Genomic DNA, 14,871 nt, shown 5'->3' on the forward strand with positions numbered 1-14,871 from the left:
AAGGGGAGAAAATGGAAAACCCATTCTCTGCTTGCCTGTTTATTCTAAGTATGCAAAATTAATTTGCCAGTTCTTGCTAGCTTTTCCTTGTTAGTATTTTTTCCTGTAGTTTGCATTATCATTTGCTTAATGTATTACAACATCCTATTTACTCCTGTTAATAGTTTCAAGACCTTGATATTTTCAAGACCTTGTAGTTTTCAAGACCTGGGACGTACCTTTCCCAGGATTTCACAGGTAATGGCCTTTGTTTTACGAATCATACTTCTACCAAAACCACAACACTCACTAGATTCAGTAGCAGCAGTGTTAGGCCCAGACAGTTACACCTCGCAGCAAATATAAATATATGTTTATTGAATGTGACATTAAATATCCTCTAGCAATTAGCCCTCCTTATTGATTGGTTCAATGGCAATTATGCAAGCCAGTTCTCTTCCTGTATCTCAAGTGTTTAAAGTATACTTAATCACGAATAGCCATCTTACTGAAGCATGAAGCAATCTGTGGATCATAAAACCTGAACATTTTGCAGATTTGGTATGTTTTATTTTAAAATGATAAATTACAAATCTATTTGCTGATTTTTTCCCAGTGAATTTTGTTGAAATTTGTGAAAATAGTGAAATTGCTTTGATGCCTTGTGACCTGACATAGATCTGCTTGCTTTTCTTTCTTTCTTTCTTTATTTATTTATTTTTTTAATCTGGCACAAAAGGCACAAACTATAAGCAAAAAACAAAGCCTCCCTGTCATTCCAGTATCTACTTCCAGTTTTATGTGACAGAGTATCTTATACACAGGTACCAAAGTTGTTAGGAGTTGATAGACTTGATAAAAACACCATTATTTTCCTGAGAATAAATGGGCCCAAGCATCTCTTCATGATGCTACCTTGAACGGTATAGCCTAACAAAAAGTTTGACAAAGTTATGCCATACCTTAAAACAGCCTTTGAAGAAGGAGTGATATAGTCCTCAGATGCATTTTCTATATGAGCAGAGCCCTCTTTGCTGAGCCCCCTGAGGCAGCTGGCAATCCAAACATGGGAGCATTTGCACATTGGTCATATACGGAGTCATATACGGAGTATTTGAAACCATTTCAGTGTGTACCCCAAACTGCAAAGTTTTGCAGAGTACCTTGTCACAGCCAGATCCCTAGATGGGATTGCATTCCCTCCCAACGAGATGTGAGCACTGCATCCCTAAGCTGTGCCATGTTCTAACATAAGATGATTTTTTTTCCAACAGGGCTAGGAGATAGGAGCATGGTGAGAGCACCAATGGGACTATCAGCAGTGGTGTAGTTTTATTCAGCATACCTGCTGTATGTGAGCTTGCTTCTGTACTCTGTGAGAGGCCAGGTAGCTTCTCTGTACACACCACACTCCAGGGAAAGGTTTTTCTCCTCCAAGCAAGGGCAGAGGAGAATTGATCCTTTTCATCACTATTGTCACAACTTGTGCCTTTTATCTCTTTTTTTCTCCACATTCTTACCCCTCTGCTTTGATCAAAATCAATACCTGACTGCTCAAAATGCAAGTTTCTATGCGTCTGCCTTGTCCGTTACTTATTGATACAAATCCCTAGATGCCTCCACTACTGTTAGTTCCAAATGGTCAAATGGTTGTAATCCAGGATCCAGCCTAAGTCTCTGTTCTCACTTTCCTCATCTGATCTAATTGCCTTTGTTCTCACTGTTTTGCCTACCTGCTCCTGAAGCTCTTCTTCTCTCTGTAGTCCTTCCCCAGCTCTGAAAATCCCTCTGGCTCCCAAGCTGTAGTGGTCTAGGCTGTGGTTGATTTCAACTTTTCAACATTTTTCTGTTTGAGTTTCGCAGATCAGTGCTCCGGAGATGTGTTAGTCACCCTCAGGTTATAATTAAGAAGGAAAACACCATTCAAAGCAAATGACAGCCCAGAGTCCTCCAAGAAGTCCTACAAGCCGACATGCTGGCTCCTGAAGACCTTGCAGAACAGAGAACTACTTCAGAAGGAACTGGGGGTAAACGTTCATCAGATTTCGGAGTGAGAGATCACGGAGCATGGTAGGTGAAAATACTCTTCAGAGAAGAGAGGAGAAAGCTTCAAAGAGTGAAGGTTGTGTCACAGAGTGGTTTAGAGTTTGCCTTAGAAAGATGGATACTTCTGGAATCTAAAAGTGCATTAAGATTTCCTTGTTTTCAGTCTTAACTGGTTTCACTAACAGTGCAGCTGGGTCACTTGACACTAGCCATCACATGATCCAATTTGCTGATACACAGTTCTTTGATCTGCAGTTTTCCATGCTTCAGGGTTGCCCTTGATTTTATTTACTTTTAACTTCAGCTGTTTTAAAAAGAATAACAGTTGTTTACATAAAACACTGCTTTTGCACATGATGTAATAATACTAGCCGCTTTTCCTTGGCAAATACCTGTCTCCTTATATTTTGAAACAGGATGTGATCCCTGTTTTGAGTGCATCGCTGTTCTCATGAAAAGCCACCAATGTATGGCCAAATTCTAAGTGACAGTTTTCACCAGTATGTTAGACACTTTTCTGAGTTCAGGAGCCAATACCTCAAGTTTATCACCCTCACCATTCCTGGTGCGTAGGCTGTAGGGTCTGTGCCCCTACCCCCGAGCAGTCCACAGCAAATTATGGCGCAATTGCTGTTCCCATTTCTTCTCGGTCAGTGTGGGAGTGAGCACAATAACAGACAGCAGTCTTTAATGACCCTTATGGCAATGCAGAGGAGGAAAACCTCCTGCCCTGAATGTAGATGATACGAGAAATAGAGAGGGTGAAGATAAAGAGTCTGGGACAGGAGAAAGGGACAGAAAGAAATTGGGAAGGGGATTTGACAGAGGAGTTCTCTGCACAGGGTGTGCTCTAACCCACACCTTGCATTTCCCTGAGCAATTTAGTGTCACAAGTTCAGTGTTTCAGGAAGGAAAATAAAGGCCGGATTCCTCGTTGGGGACATAAATGAGATGCTGTCTGTTGGTAGTGAGAAAAGAGAATTTGGGTCTGGACATTGGAATTGGTCTGGGCTTTTGCTGATCAGTGATGGTTGGACCGATGCTGTTACGTGATCAGCAGAGAGGTTCTTTATTCAATTACCATGTGGATTTCATTTTATCTTTATGAATAAGGCTGCATTGCATATTTTTCCATTCTGTTCACCCTGTGCTTTCTGTTACCTTTTCTTCTTTGATTGTGTTTATTGTCTTTTTGGTGGTTTGGCTCCCACCTCATTCTAGTTCTGACCTTACTGGCAGGCATACTTTGAAAAGATGATAGCTTTAGTAGCAAAACTATCTGAAGAAACTCCAACTGCCTGTACTCATGCCTGTGCCAGCATGCTTATGTTTGCCATCTTCCCATTTGCGCAGCCCTCTTTGGGCTGAAATCTAAACTGTGTCATTAAAATCACGTTAACAAAACTTACATCATTCTTTTTTTTTTTTTTTCCTCTCTCTCTCTCTTTTTTTTTTTGTTTTTTTTTTTGTTTAATTCTGATGTCTGATTGACAGTGCAAAGAGCTTTACTAGCTTTTCTGGGAAACCATAGTGCATAGCTAGGATAAATGGCTAAGGCATGGAGAGAAAGAAAGAAAGGATAGTGGAAGGAAGGGATCTTTTTCAAGTGGCTTCACTGCCTGATCCAGCATCCTGTGACATGAAATCTGGAGTTCTTTTCAGAACTACACTTTCCCTTTCCATCTCCTCATCGGACTGTAAAGTTTCAAATATAGGATCACAAATACATGCAAAAAATAGCCATCAAAGTGACTTTTCCAATGTGAGGCTCTGAATTCCATCTGTAGAAGTTACCTTGAGCCCCTTTCATTTAGTGGTGGAAAGAGAGTTTATCTGAAGTGACTCATCTGGGTGAATTCATCCACATGGAAGAATTTCATTGTGATTTTTTTGTTTTGTTTTATTTTGTTTTGTTTTATTTAACCCAAGTTCATTTGAGTTAACATTCCAGTTAACTTGTTTCTCAGTCATTCCCTGAGTCAGAATTATTAGAGCAACACTTTTCTGTTAAACTGACTCAGCTGTACTGTAGGTAGATAGATAATTTTTCTCTTATCATTCTATCGTAGCAGCATTCTATCGTAGCAGCAAGTCAAAAAGCATTATTCATTTCACTGTTCTTTTCTTAAACCAATATGTTGTTGTTATCGTTATGTCTGAGGTCATATTCCTGTTAAAAAGAATGGTCCAGTGGCAAGTGAAGATCTACTCCAATGTTCAAACTGGAAACATTATAAAAAAACAGTAGGTATTTGCACTTAACTGAAGAGAGAAACATAGTACTTCCTGTGTCTTGCAGCATGGCCTACCCTCATTTCCAGAGCTGTAGTTGGGCTGGCTCCGTTTGTGTCTGAACCCCACTATCATAGACCCCTCACCAGGAGAGGTGGTATTAGCTGCTTCACATAAATATCTGGTACCTTCTTTCATTGTGGGATTGTTTTCTTAGTTCTTGCTCCTTTTTCTTTGTTCAAGTGCTTCCATGAGACTCATCTTGTCATGATATTCATATGCATGCCTAAAAAACTAGGTACATGATGGTGGAGTGATTATACTTAATCTTCATTGCCCTCTTCTTGTTGCTTGAGGAAGTCATGTCTTTAATCTGTAAAAGAATCTGAGCACCTTTTCCACTAACTAATGTATAGAAATACTAGTTCTAGAGCATCCCTTTCAACTTGGGGCTCTCCACTAGTCCCGGTAAAACTCCTGTGAATTATATTCCTGACATTTCTTTGCATAGGACTTCAGTGCAATTGTTGGGCCTTGAAATAAAAAGAGCTTCTTCACTAAAACCTGTGTCTAACAGAAGATACATCTTCAAAGTGCTGAATATATTAATGGGGAAGGAAACTGAAAGAACACAAATCTATCATTTTGAGGTATGGCAAGTTTTTGCACACTCTGTGTTCCAGACAAGAAAGAAGTTGGGTACAGGTATCTTAAGACATATGACCTCTAGCTGCTGGTGGTTGAATAAGAAATAATCCTGCAATAATTCTGTCTTCAGGAAGTGGAAGGTCACAGCTGTGAAACATCCTTTTCTTTTAAGATACTGTTCATAAACTTTCTTGCTCTTGAATAGTGAAGAAGACAAAGGGTTTACTGAAATAGAAGGGTACTGTGACCACGTATAGAACTGAATATTCTCTTCCCTGTTGCATAGTAGTTATCAAGCCAATGCCAAGAATGCATATTTATTTTTAAACAAAATTGGGAAATTATTCATTTCTCTCTGATAAGTCCTAGCAGATTTGAAGTCTGGAAGAGGAGATGGGGGACAGAAATGCAGGCTCCCATTAAGAATGGCCCAGCTACAAAGAGAAATGCTGGGAGTGCAGTGTTTTTCTCAAGGTGATGACACTGTTCACTTACCTTGGATAATCATTTTGCTATATGGATTCCTTAAGGAGACAATTCTGGCATTTCTGTGATAATGGATGCAGAAGGTGCACATATCTGCAGACAACTCTGTGCTCCATATGCTGAAGACAGAGGTGCTGAAGACAGTTTCTGTCAGAGCCTCTTTGGTGTTCTTTGATTTGGCACAAAGGACAAAGTAATCTATCGATGAGAGCTCTTTCCCAAATTCTCTCTTTCACATCCTTTTCTTTAGACAGTCTTTGGTCCTTTCTTCAGCCCATCTGCCTTTTCTTCTCTGCTCATCTTTTTGCTGCTGTGAAGATTTTCTCTCTCCTCTTTGTCCATCTCATCATTTCTCCACTTCATTCTTACCAAGACAGCTGTTCTGTGTCCTACTCTTGGGATGTTATTCTCTGTGCTCAACTGTGTTAATCACGAAAAACAAGAGCCACAGATGAAAGTTTTCATCAATGATAATGACCATGATGATCTGTTGTATCTCACACAGTATTGCTGAGAGATTCTCACTTGAGGTATCATATCTTTGTGATAGATAACAGCCTAATGCTCCGGAACAGGTTGTCCATGTTCAAAGTACAGAGTCCTGCAGAAGTGATAAATGGCAACTTTGAATTATAAGTTACCACAGTGGTGAGTCTTCAACACAGTAATATGTAAACCAGTACTGGAGGAAGCAACCCATGAAAGGAGAACAGGGATCTGAATGAGTTAACTGCTCAGTAATTTGGACAACTCATTTATCTCAGAAGGTTCTAGGAATATTGCATATGATTATGAACCTCCTATGTGTCCATTTGTCCTCAGCTGTGCATTTATAGTCTGAAAGGTTGTTGCTGGAGATTAATGATAACTAAAGAATGAAACAAACATGTTTATAGCCACAAGCATCATCTGAGTCTTAAGTTTAGCCAAGTTCTTAAACATTTGTCTGCAAATCACTTTTGTTGGATTTTAGTTTCTGCTATATTTTGTTATATAGCAAGAGAGAAGGGAATAGTAAAGAGAAAAGATAAGGAAATAACTGAAGAAGGAATTAATAAAATAAAAAAATTAATTACCAAAATGAGAGTTAGAAAAGTTAAGCCCATGGTCAGAGTTAAGGCCAAAATAGACATTTTATTATAACTGATAAGAATACTATGCAACTTTACTATGTGGGCAATATATGATTTACGATCTCCCTAAGTATTCATTTCCTTGCTGTTAAATGCCCCAGCTTTGTAAATGATGTGATACTGACAATAAAGTACATTTTCTTGGGGGCTTAACTGTTTTTAAAAATGAAAGTGATTTTGGTCAGGATTTATACTGTGAGTGACGCAAAAGACAGTTTTTGCCACCTTTCTCTGCTGTTAGGAAATTAAACTCCCACAGTTCATGAGGAAATTAGATTGCTCCCGGAAAGGTTTCACTCATTCTGGAAGAAATATAAAACACTGGTTCTAAATTACGTCAAGTTCTTCCACTCCTATTAACACTCTTTCTTCACTTCTGTGTCAGTCTTACCTCCCCTCTGTCTGTTCTTTGTTGATTCCTCAGCTGGATTACTGGGAGCCAAATATTTGTGTTTTTAAATTTTTAATTCAGTAACTGAGCATTTACAGAGCAAACGAAGAAAGTGAGAACATTTGCCAAGATACCTGTTCAAAGTCTGGCACTTTGCTGTGGCCTTTTGCATTTACATCAGTTTTCCCCATGCTTTAAAATGCAGATTAATACATTAAATAAATATGGTGCAGGGGCCAGTTTAATATATGGAATCTGTATTTGTAATTGTTAACAGTTAAAACAAAACAAAATCAACAACAAAACTTTCAGAATCATCATTGAAAAGAAAAGAGCATGTATGCAGAGCTACCCTGGAAGTGATGTTTGCGCATTGAAAAGCGTTATCCTTCTTGTACTCTGAAGAATTACTTCCTCAGTGTACATGTACCACATAATTATTTGCTGAAGAAGGATTTGTTTTGATGCAAGAAAGGATTTGTTTTAGTCAGTTCTGAAGGTCAGTAGCCCTAAACTTCAATATTCACAATGTAAGACATATATCTACAGTATATAGATTATCATTCAGATCCGGTCCCCCAGTTCATTATCTTCTGTGAACCTTTCATGAGAGTCTCAGGAATGCAACATAATTGTGCTCACAGATAAAAACACAATGTGAATGTGACATTTAAAATTTACATTTTGAAGCTCTACTCAGCAAATAAATCTTATAATCAATTTTTTTTTTTAATTTTTTTTTCTGGGAATGGTGCCTTGGGCAAGGCCTGTGTGACCCAGAGAGAAAACAGCTTAAAATGTTCATGCTAGCTCTCCCTGAGAGAGGAAGAAGACTGGGCTTTCTCAAGACCTCCTTCTGACCAGCAGAGTCACACTTGTAGCATCAGAGACAGAAACAATACCCTCTGATTTACATGGTCAGTTAAAACTTGCCAGCACAGATGGATTTTGGTATATCCTGTGTCAGTTAGTTCCCTTTTTACTTCATCTATGCATCAATAAAGTAAACAAAGCCAGAGCAAATATAATCACTCCCATCACTCAAATAATGAATAAGAAATGTCAATTTAAAAAAATATATATTTTTTTTTGTTAGACATTGAATAAAAAGAAAAAGGGACTGTATACTCAATCTTGTTACTTCCAGTGAAGTAGAGAAATCCAGCGACACGCAACAGACTCCTAAAGCCAGTGTCCTGTACTTGCTTAGGCAATTTATATTTTGAGTTACTTGTTCAGCTCTAGTTCTGGCCTGTTTTCTGATCAGGTTTGCAGCTGTTTATCACTCTCTGTTGTCATCAGAGGAAATACTCCAGCTTTACATTAGAGTAACAGAGAGCTGGGTCCAGCTCACTGAATTAGCATGCTATGTTTCCAGCATAATTGGTGAGGGCACTGACTCTGATCACGCAACTGTACAATGCCAGCTGAATATCTGTGGGCTGGGTCCCAATGTATATTCATTCCGATTTGGCTTCTCTGGAAGCACAGACAAATTTTGTTAACTTGGCTGTGAAATGGTCTCAAGATGACAAAGATGATGCAACCATTTCTGAGTAATATTGTTACTGTTTCTTTGGCTACAGGAAATGATGCTTGAACACTGCTGCATGCATTAGGAAAACAAGAATTCCTCCTCCAACAGAACATGCTTTGTTCAGCACCAGTAATATCACAGGTGAGGACCAAACGGAAAACCTTTCAACATAAACAAAGAAAACAATATAACACAACTGGCAAGCTTTTCATCTCTAGTGTCACAGGGAGATGCTGTCAGGATGAGAAGTTAACACATGGAAGCCAGCTGTAGCAACTAAATGTCTCAAGGAAACTTGTTCTTACATAATGAAATCCATTCACAAGGAATATCACAGAAAGTTGGAGTGACCTGATAAAAGTCAGAAGAGATTACCAGATTTATTCTTGGAAAGGCAAGAAAGTAAAGCTCAAAGCCTGACAGACTCTGAAAATGATGAAAATATGACTGTTAATTCAAAAATTTTATTTCCAGATGTTCAAAGAACTGATTTTTAAAGATAGCATGTTGCATAATATGTTGGAAAACCACCTGTAAGTGTTCATAAAACAAACTAAGAAAAAATAAGACAAACAGTTATGTTCAGAAATATAGCGGGATATGCCATGAAAAACTAAAATTATCTGGGCAGGGTTCTGGCTTTGTCGTGAACTCATTATTAAGAAAACCATGCTGCTCTGCTGCCCCTGGAGCAGCCAGGGAAACTAATTTGAGAGAATGGTGACTTACAGAAAGAGGTTATTATACTGAGTTTATACCAAGTGTGTAGTACCTCAGTGCAACAGTGCAGGTAAGTACAAGACATATTTGATATGTGGTATGACATTGCTCCTTGCCCCTTCTCACCGGTGTGCATTGCGAAGAAGGCCATGGAAACAGCAAGGGGCAATGTGGGGTCATCTCATAACAGAGTGTTTATTAGAGGAGCAGCCTCTCATACCTGCTAGGCTTGCCTGTGTGAGACTATGTATTGCAAACGTAACTAATATTTTCCTGCTGCTGCAGAACCTCTAGTTGTTAAAATGTGTTGGAAGCTCTAGCTAACATTATACATTTCATTTATCTGAATAGATAGAAGCTAGAATTAGATGAAGTGCTTGTTGTACTTTAGAAATGACAACTTAAAAGCTTATGCTACCCTTCCCAAATGTTTACAGTAAACTGATGTCCTTAATTGGATGTCAAAGTAGCATAAATGTTTAAATCATTTGAAGTCCTTAATAGAGCCTAATTAAAGGTAAAATCATGGTTCTATGCATTTCACATGGGCTTTTGCTCAGGTCAAGTAAAATTCAGATCTGAACTCCAACTTTTAGGAAGCCCTTAATAAAATGAGTCTCATTAATGTCAGATGGTTTTTAATCAGGTCCCAAATCAAGCAGTTTGACATTAATGAGACTCATTTTATTAAGGGCTTTTAAAATCAGGCCTATACACAGACGCAGGTTGAGTTAACAAAGTCTGTACGTGTGTAATGCATTTGTCTATGAGTCCTGTGCTGTTTGCGCAGTTGGTCTGCATAGCGCATGATAAGGACACACTGAAGACTGACCTTTAAACTTCATTGATTTTACTGCAAACCTCCTCAAATTTTTTCTTTATCTTATAATGGTTACTTTATTTTATACTAGCTGCAAATTCTCTTAAAAGTCAGACACGGGTCCCCAGGTTGTGAAGATGTAAAACTGCCTATATTACACATTTCTTGCTAGTCTCATAAGGAGAATGAACAGTGAAATTTGAACCTTCTTGGATCTGTTTCTTCCAGGAAGACAACACAAAAGAGCTGTACTGTGCCTGAGATTTTGACAATGTGAGTGCAGCAGCTCGTTGTCAGACCTTCGTAATTAGAATAGTCTTTCCACATTTGGATGTGGATGTATCCCTATCTGTGATTGAGGGGAAAGACTGCATAACATGCTCACACGTGTAAGAAATATATTTTTGCACAATTAGAACTAACAAATACTAAACCCAATTTTGCTTAACCTCATACATATCTTCATGCATACATATCTTCTACGAATGTCTACAGGCAAAAATCCATATATCCAAAAGACAATTTGTTCAAAGTTTTTTCTTATTAGAGAAAATTGTTGTTTAAAATGTTTTACAAACTTAAGTAAAATATTTACTGCTAATTGAGCTCTCACATGAAACCAAGTTGTCCCCAGGAAAGAGAAGATATCTGTGCCATCAGATTTCCTTCAAGAATATGCTTGGTTTGGTTTGAAAGTTTGTCTGGAATTAAAAAATGCAGTTAATATGCCAACAGTTCTTTTTCATGTTACTGCGTGGCCTTTGTTAGGAGTGGTCAATTGTCTGACTCCATTTTGTTTGTGTGTTTAGCAGATGTTACACAGTAAATTATTTGTTTGTAAAGTTACCTGTATGATTTTGAAGCCTGATATTTCTATTTGTTTTACAGACAACTTGAGAGATTTCCTTGATAGCAAATCAGTAAAGTAGGAGTAGAAAGGCATTGCTGACAAGCCAATAAACCATCTTACAGATGACTGTCAGAGTCCTTAATTTTCCTTTCAGTTAAGTATTTAAGGGCAGTTGTCTGATTTTTAGGCTTTTAAGCATTTCTAGGTCTGGAGGACAAGAATTATGCTCATAGCTGTGCCTTGCAGGACAGCAGTTTCTTACGTCATTCACACTGTGCTTTGAAGGTCAGGCTGCGTAGAGCTGTCTGGTGTGACTGAGGATAGATTTTTGAAAGATACCCTGTCAGCCTGCAGTAAGTCAATGTGCCTTTTCAGTAAGGAAACCAGATGATATTGCGCTGCATGTCTTAATTAGTGACCTGGTTTTAATTTCTGAGGTGGGGCTAAATAAACAGGTGCCTGAGATGAAGAGCTTTTTTCTTCTTCAACTTTTACAATGCAGGCTGCTCTATATTTTGTATTCCCAGTGCTGTTTTCCCTCTGCTTCATAGTTTGGTTCAGTTTTACACCCTAAGCCACTTCACAGAAAACATAGGTATATCAGTGTTTGCAGAGTGTGCCATCCCCTTCCTGCCTGGGAAGCAGGAACAGAGCATGGGGTGCTGTTATAATGATGACCTTTGGCAAGCTGAGATGCAAAGCACCCGGCAGGAATTTCCTCTAGCACAAAGGTATTTAACAAATTCTCCAGTTCCGTGGTGGAACCTAGTCAGTAGGTGGTCCACTTGTCTTTCTGCCTTTGCTTATCCTCCTCTTTCACTTAGGGAAGCTGCAGTAAGAGAAGAAAAAAACAAAACAAAACAAAATAAAACAAAACAAAAAAAATATTAAACTAGAAAGATGTGTGATCTGCACAATTGCTCTAATTACAGCTAGTTCTGTGATGAATAGTCCTGCTGTCAAATTCAACAATGACTTAGGGGAAAAAATATCTACAAGTTCTTTACTATAACATGAAAGACATGAAAAAACTCTTACGATCGTTGCCATTCAGTTTAAAGGGCCAGTGACTAATAAAAAAGGAGGGGAAACAGTGCCATTGTTGAATTATTAAACTAAAGATTAAATTGGCAAGCATAAATAAACAGAATTGAAGTATGCACCTCTCTGGCCTTTTTGAGGTGCACAAATTGGTATTATCAGTCATGCATGACAGAGGTAGTGGTTCATCAGCAGCTGGTATTTTTAACATAATTGTAGCAAATGGTGTTTCAAAAGTAGAGTACTCTATATGTTTTGCTGTCTCTGGACTCCCAAGGAAACAAAGAAAGAAAACTACGTGGGCTGTTGACAGAAGCAAAATGTCCTTCACAGACCTGAAGGCGGGGTTAAGAGGAAGGAAAGGCCCCAGCCCTAACCCTGACACCAACTTTCTGTGGCCTTGCACTGATCACCCCATGTCTTTTTCTTGACTTCTTTGTCTTTAAAATAGAGCGTGCTTACCCATCTCTTTCTGGTGTTGTAACACTTAATGTCTGGATGATGCATTTTCTATAGAGGGGTGAAAGATTTATAGGCTTCTTTTAAAATTTGTTATTGAGACATGAACAGTGTGATAAAACTTCTGCTCATATGTGCAGTTTTATAGACTAGAAACATAATCAAGGTATACAGATCTGATGCCCAGTAAGAAAGAAGTGGCACCTGGGACAGATGTTTGTTACATTCATAAGTGTGGCCATGGAGTACACCCCTTTGGCTTGAAAATGAAAAGTGCCCCTCCTATTTCATTTCTACTTCCATTCTGTAGAGTTAGCACATAAATTATTTTATTTTCATTTCTTCCCTTTGAAAAAGTGTGTACCTTCCTGTTTGTGGTGGGTTGACCCTGGCCAACAACAAAGCACTTGCCAGCTGCTCGTTCACTCCCTCACGTCCGGATGGAGGAGAGACTCAGAAGAGCAAATGTGAGAAAGATATAATGGGTCAAGATAAAGAATTTTAATAAATAAAGGGAGAAAAGGAAAAAAAAAAAAAGTGATATAACAGCACTCACTTAACACCAATCACAAGCAGACCAAAGCCCAGCCTGCCTCTGAGCAACGACTACCTCTGAAAGATGGCACACCTCTTTTATTGCTGAGCATGATGTTATCTGTCATGGGATACCCCTTTTATCAGCTGGGGTCACTGGTCCCTGCTCTGCCCTCTCCCAGTCTCTTGCACAGCCCCAGCCTCCTTCCTCAATGGGGCAGAGTCAGAAACAGGGAAGGCCTTGATGCTGCACAGGCACTGCACAGCAGTAGCTAAAACGGGTGAATTATCAACACTGTTTTGGTCACAGATCTAAAGCACAACACCATACAGGCTGCTGTGAAGAAATTTAACTCCATCTCAGCCAGACCCTGTACACTGTTGCATCATCTAAAGTGTGGTTGTTTGGTTTTGTTGGTTTTGTTTTCTTTGTGTGTGTGTGTGTTTATGTTTGTTAGGTTTTTTTGTTTTCCTGGGATTTGGGCTCATTCTAAAATTCTAAAGTTTTGTCATCTCTCTGTATGTATATGTTGGGTTGAAATGACTTTTAAGTGTAGTTCCAGGCACCTCAAACACTGAAAAACAAATGGCATTCAGACTAGAGGTTATTTCTATCAGACCTGAACCAAATCCTTAGATTCAAACATACCAAAGTCAGAAAGGTTAAAATTTGCATATGAGCTTTTTGCCTGGTCACCATATTTCATTGTGGAAGTGGGTAAAGTAAAGGAAAACAAGGTAAAATAAAGTCAAAGGCTTGCCCAAATGCAGTGGGAGCAGTCCTTTTAAAAAGTTTGAAAACACTGTGTGATTTTTAACGTTTTTATTTTTGTGCATTTTTGTACTTCCTTGTTTTTTTCCATGGCAGAAAGCTAAAAAGCCTGTTCTGGTGAAATATCTGTCCTGACTGGAAGCAGGAAGTACTGTAAATGGCATAAGAAAGCATATTCTCATGACATTTCCTGTCCAAGTTTGCTGACTGGATATTCAAATGCAATCATATTCAAAATGTCAACTGATTTTGCCTTGTTCCATGCCTCTCATCACATCCCTTTTCACATCCTTTATCTTCTGCTCCCTGTTTCTCCATGGGGTACATTTTGGTGCCTGTTTCATATCTTCTCACAGAAAAACTTTTCTCTGTTATGGATATATATGTATGTATACATATATATATGTATGTACATACATATACATATGTATATTTTTCAGCCAGGGTAGCATGATTAATCAAAATTATTGAGCAGAATGGCTTTGAGTATTGGCTACTGATACAGATTCATTTTAGTGTACGAGCTAATGCAGAACAGGCTGCTATTTTTAGGCATCATTGAAAAAATACATGCACATGAATGGCTGGTGGAGAATTCATCTATCTTCATTGGGCACTTTCAGTTGAATCCAGGCACCAAATAAACACATTCAGGAAAAAACTGCTGGTACTGGAGAAAACTGAAACCTGAATATATAACAAATTAAAAAAAAAAAAAATCTGGGAAAAGAACTGAGTAGATGCAAGCAGCTTTAAAAGCCCCTCACGCGTTAAATTTTCTGTGAGTGAAGGGGATAAACGAGGAGATTTAAGTTGTAATTCAGTGTATTTAATTATGATTGCATTCAAAAAAGGGAAGCAACAAGGAAGAAGACAAAAGTTCTCATAATTTCTGACAGAAAGTGGGTTCAATAATTCTGAGTTCAACCATTTATTTAAGCAGAACAGAATACCAAGAAAATTTAAGTCTATTTCAAGAGTATTGGAAAGTTGAAAAAGTACACGCATATGAATGGCGTAATTTTAAATACTTTAAATGAGGTCATCAAGCATGAGATAAATTAACAGGAGCATTCATAATTTCTGTACATAAGGCAGAATTATTTTGAAATTTTGGGTGCTGAGTCCCTTCAGGAGACCAGATTTCAAACATTCCTGACTGCTGGCAAGACACTGGGAGATACCTGCAATTTGTGAAAGAGATGCCCCCTTATCCAGATGAA

At 38.5% G+C, this 14,871-nt stretch overlaps 1 long non-coding RNA gene across 1 annotated transcript; it reads left to right on the top strand.

The window, feature by feature from the left end:
• The first annotated feature begins 6 nt into the window (after positions 1 to 6).
• On the top strand, positions 7 to 13,972 carry LOC308185578. Its single transcript, XR_013943477.1, has 3 exons — positions 7 to 237; positions 1,843 to 2,049; positions 8,502 to 13,972. It is a non-coding gene; the product is annotated as an uncharacterized lncRNA (long non-coding RNA).
• The last annotated feature ends 899 nt before the right edge of the window (positions 13,973 to 14,871 follow it).

This window comes from Anser brachyrhynchus (genome assembly GCF_964034855.1).
Source record: "Anser brachyrhynchus genome assembly, chromosome: Z".
NCBI lineage: Eukaryota > Metazoa > Chordata > Aves > Anseriformes > Anatidae > Anser > Anser brachyrhynchus.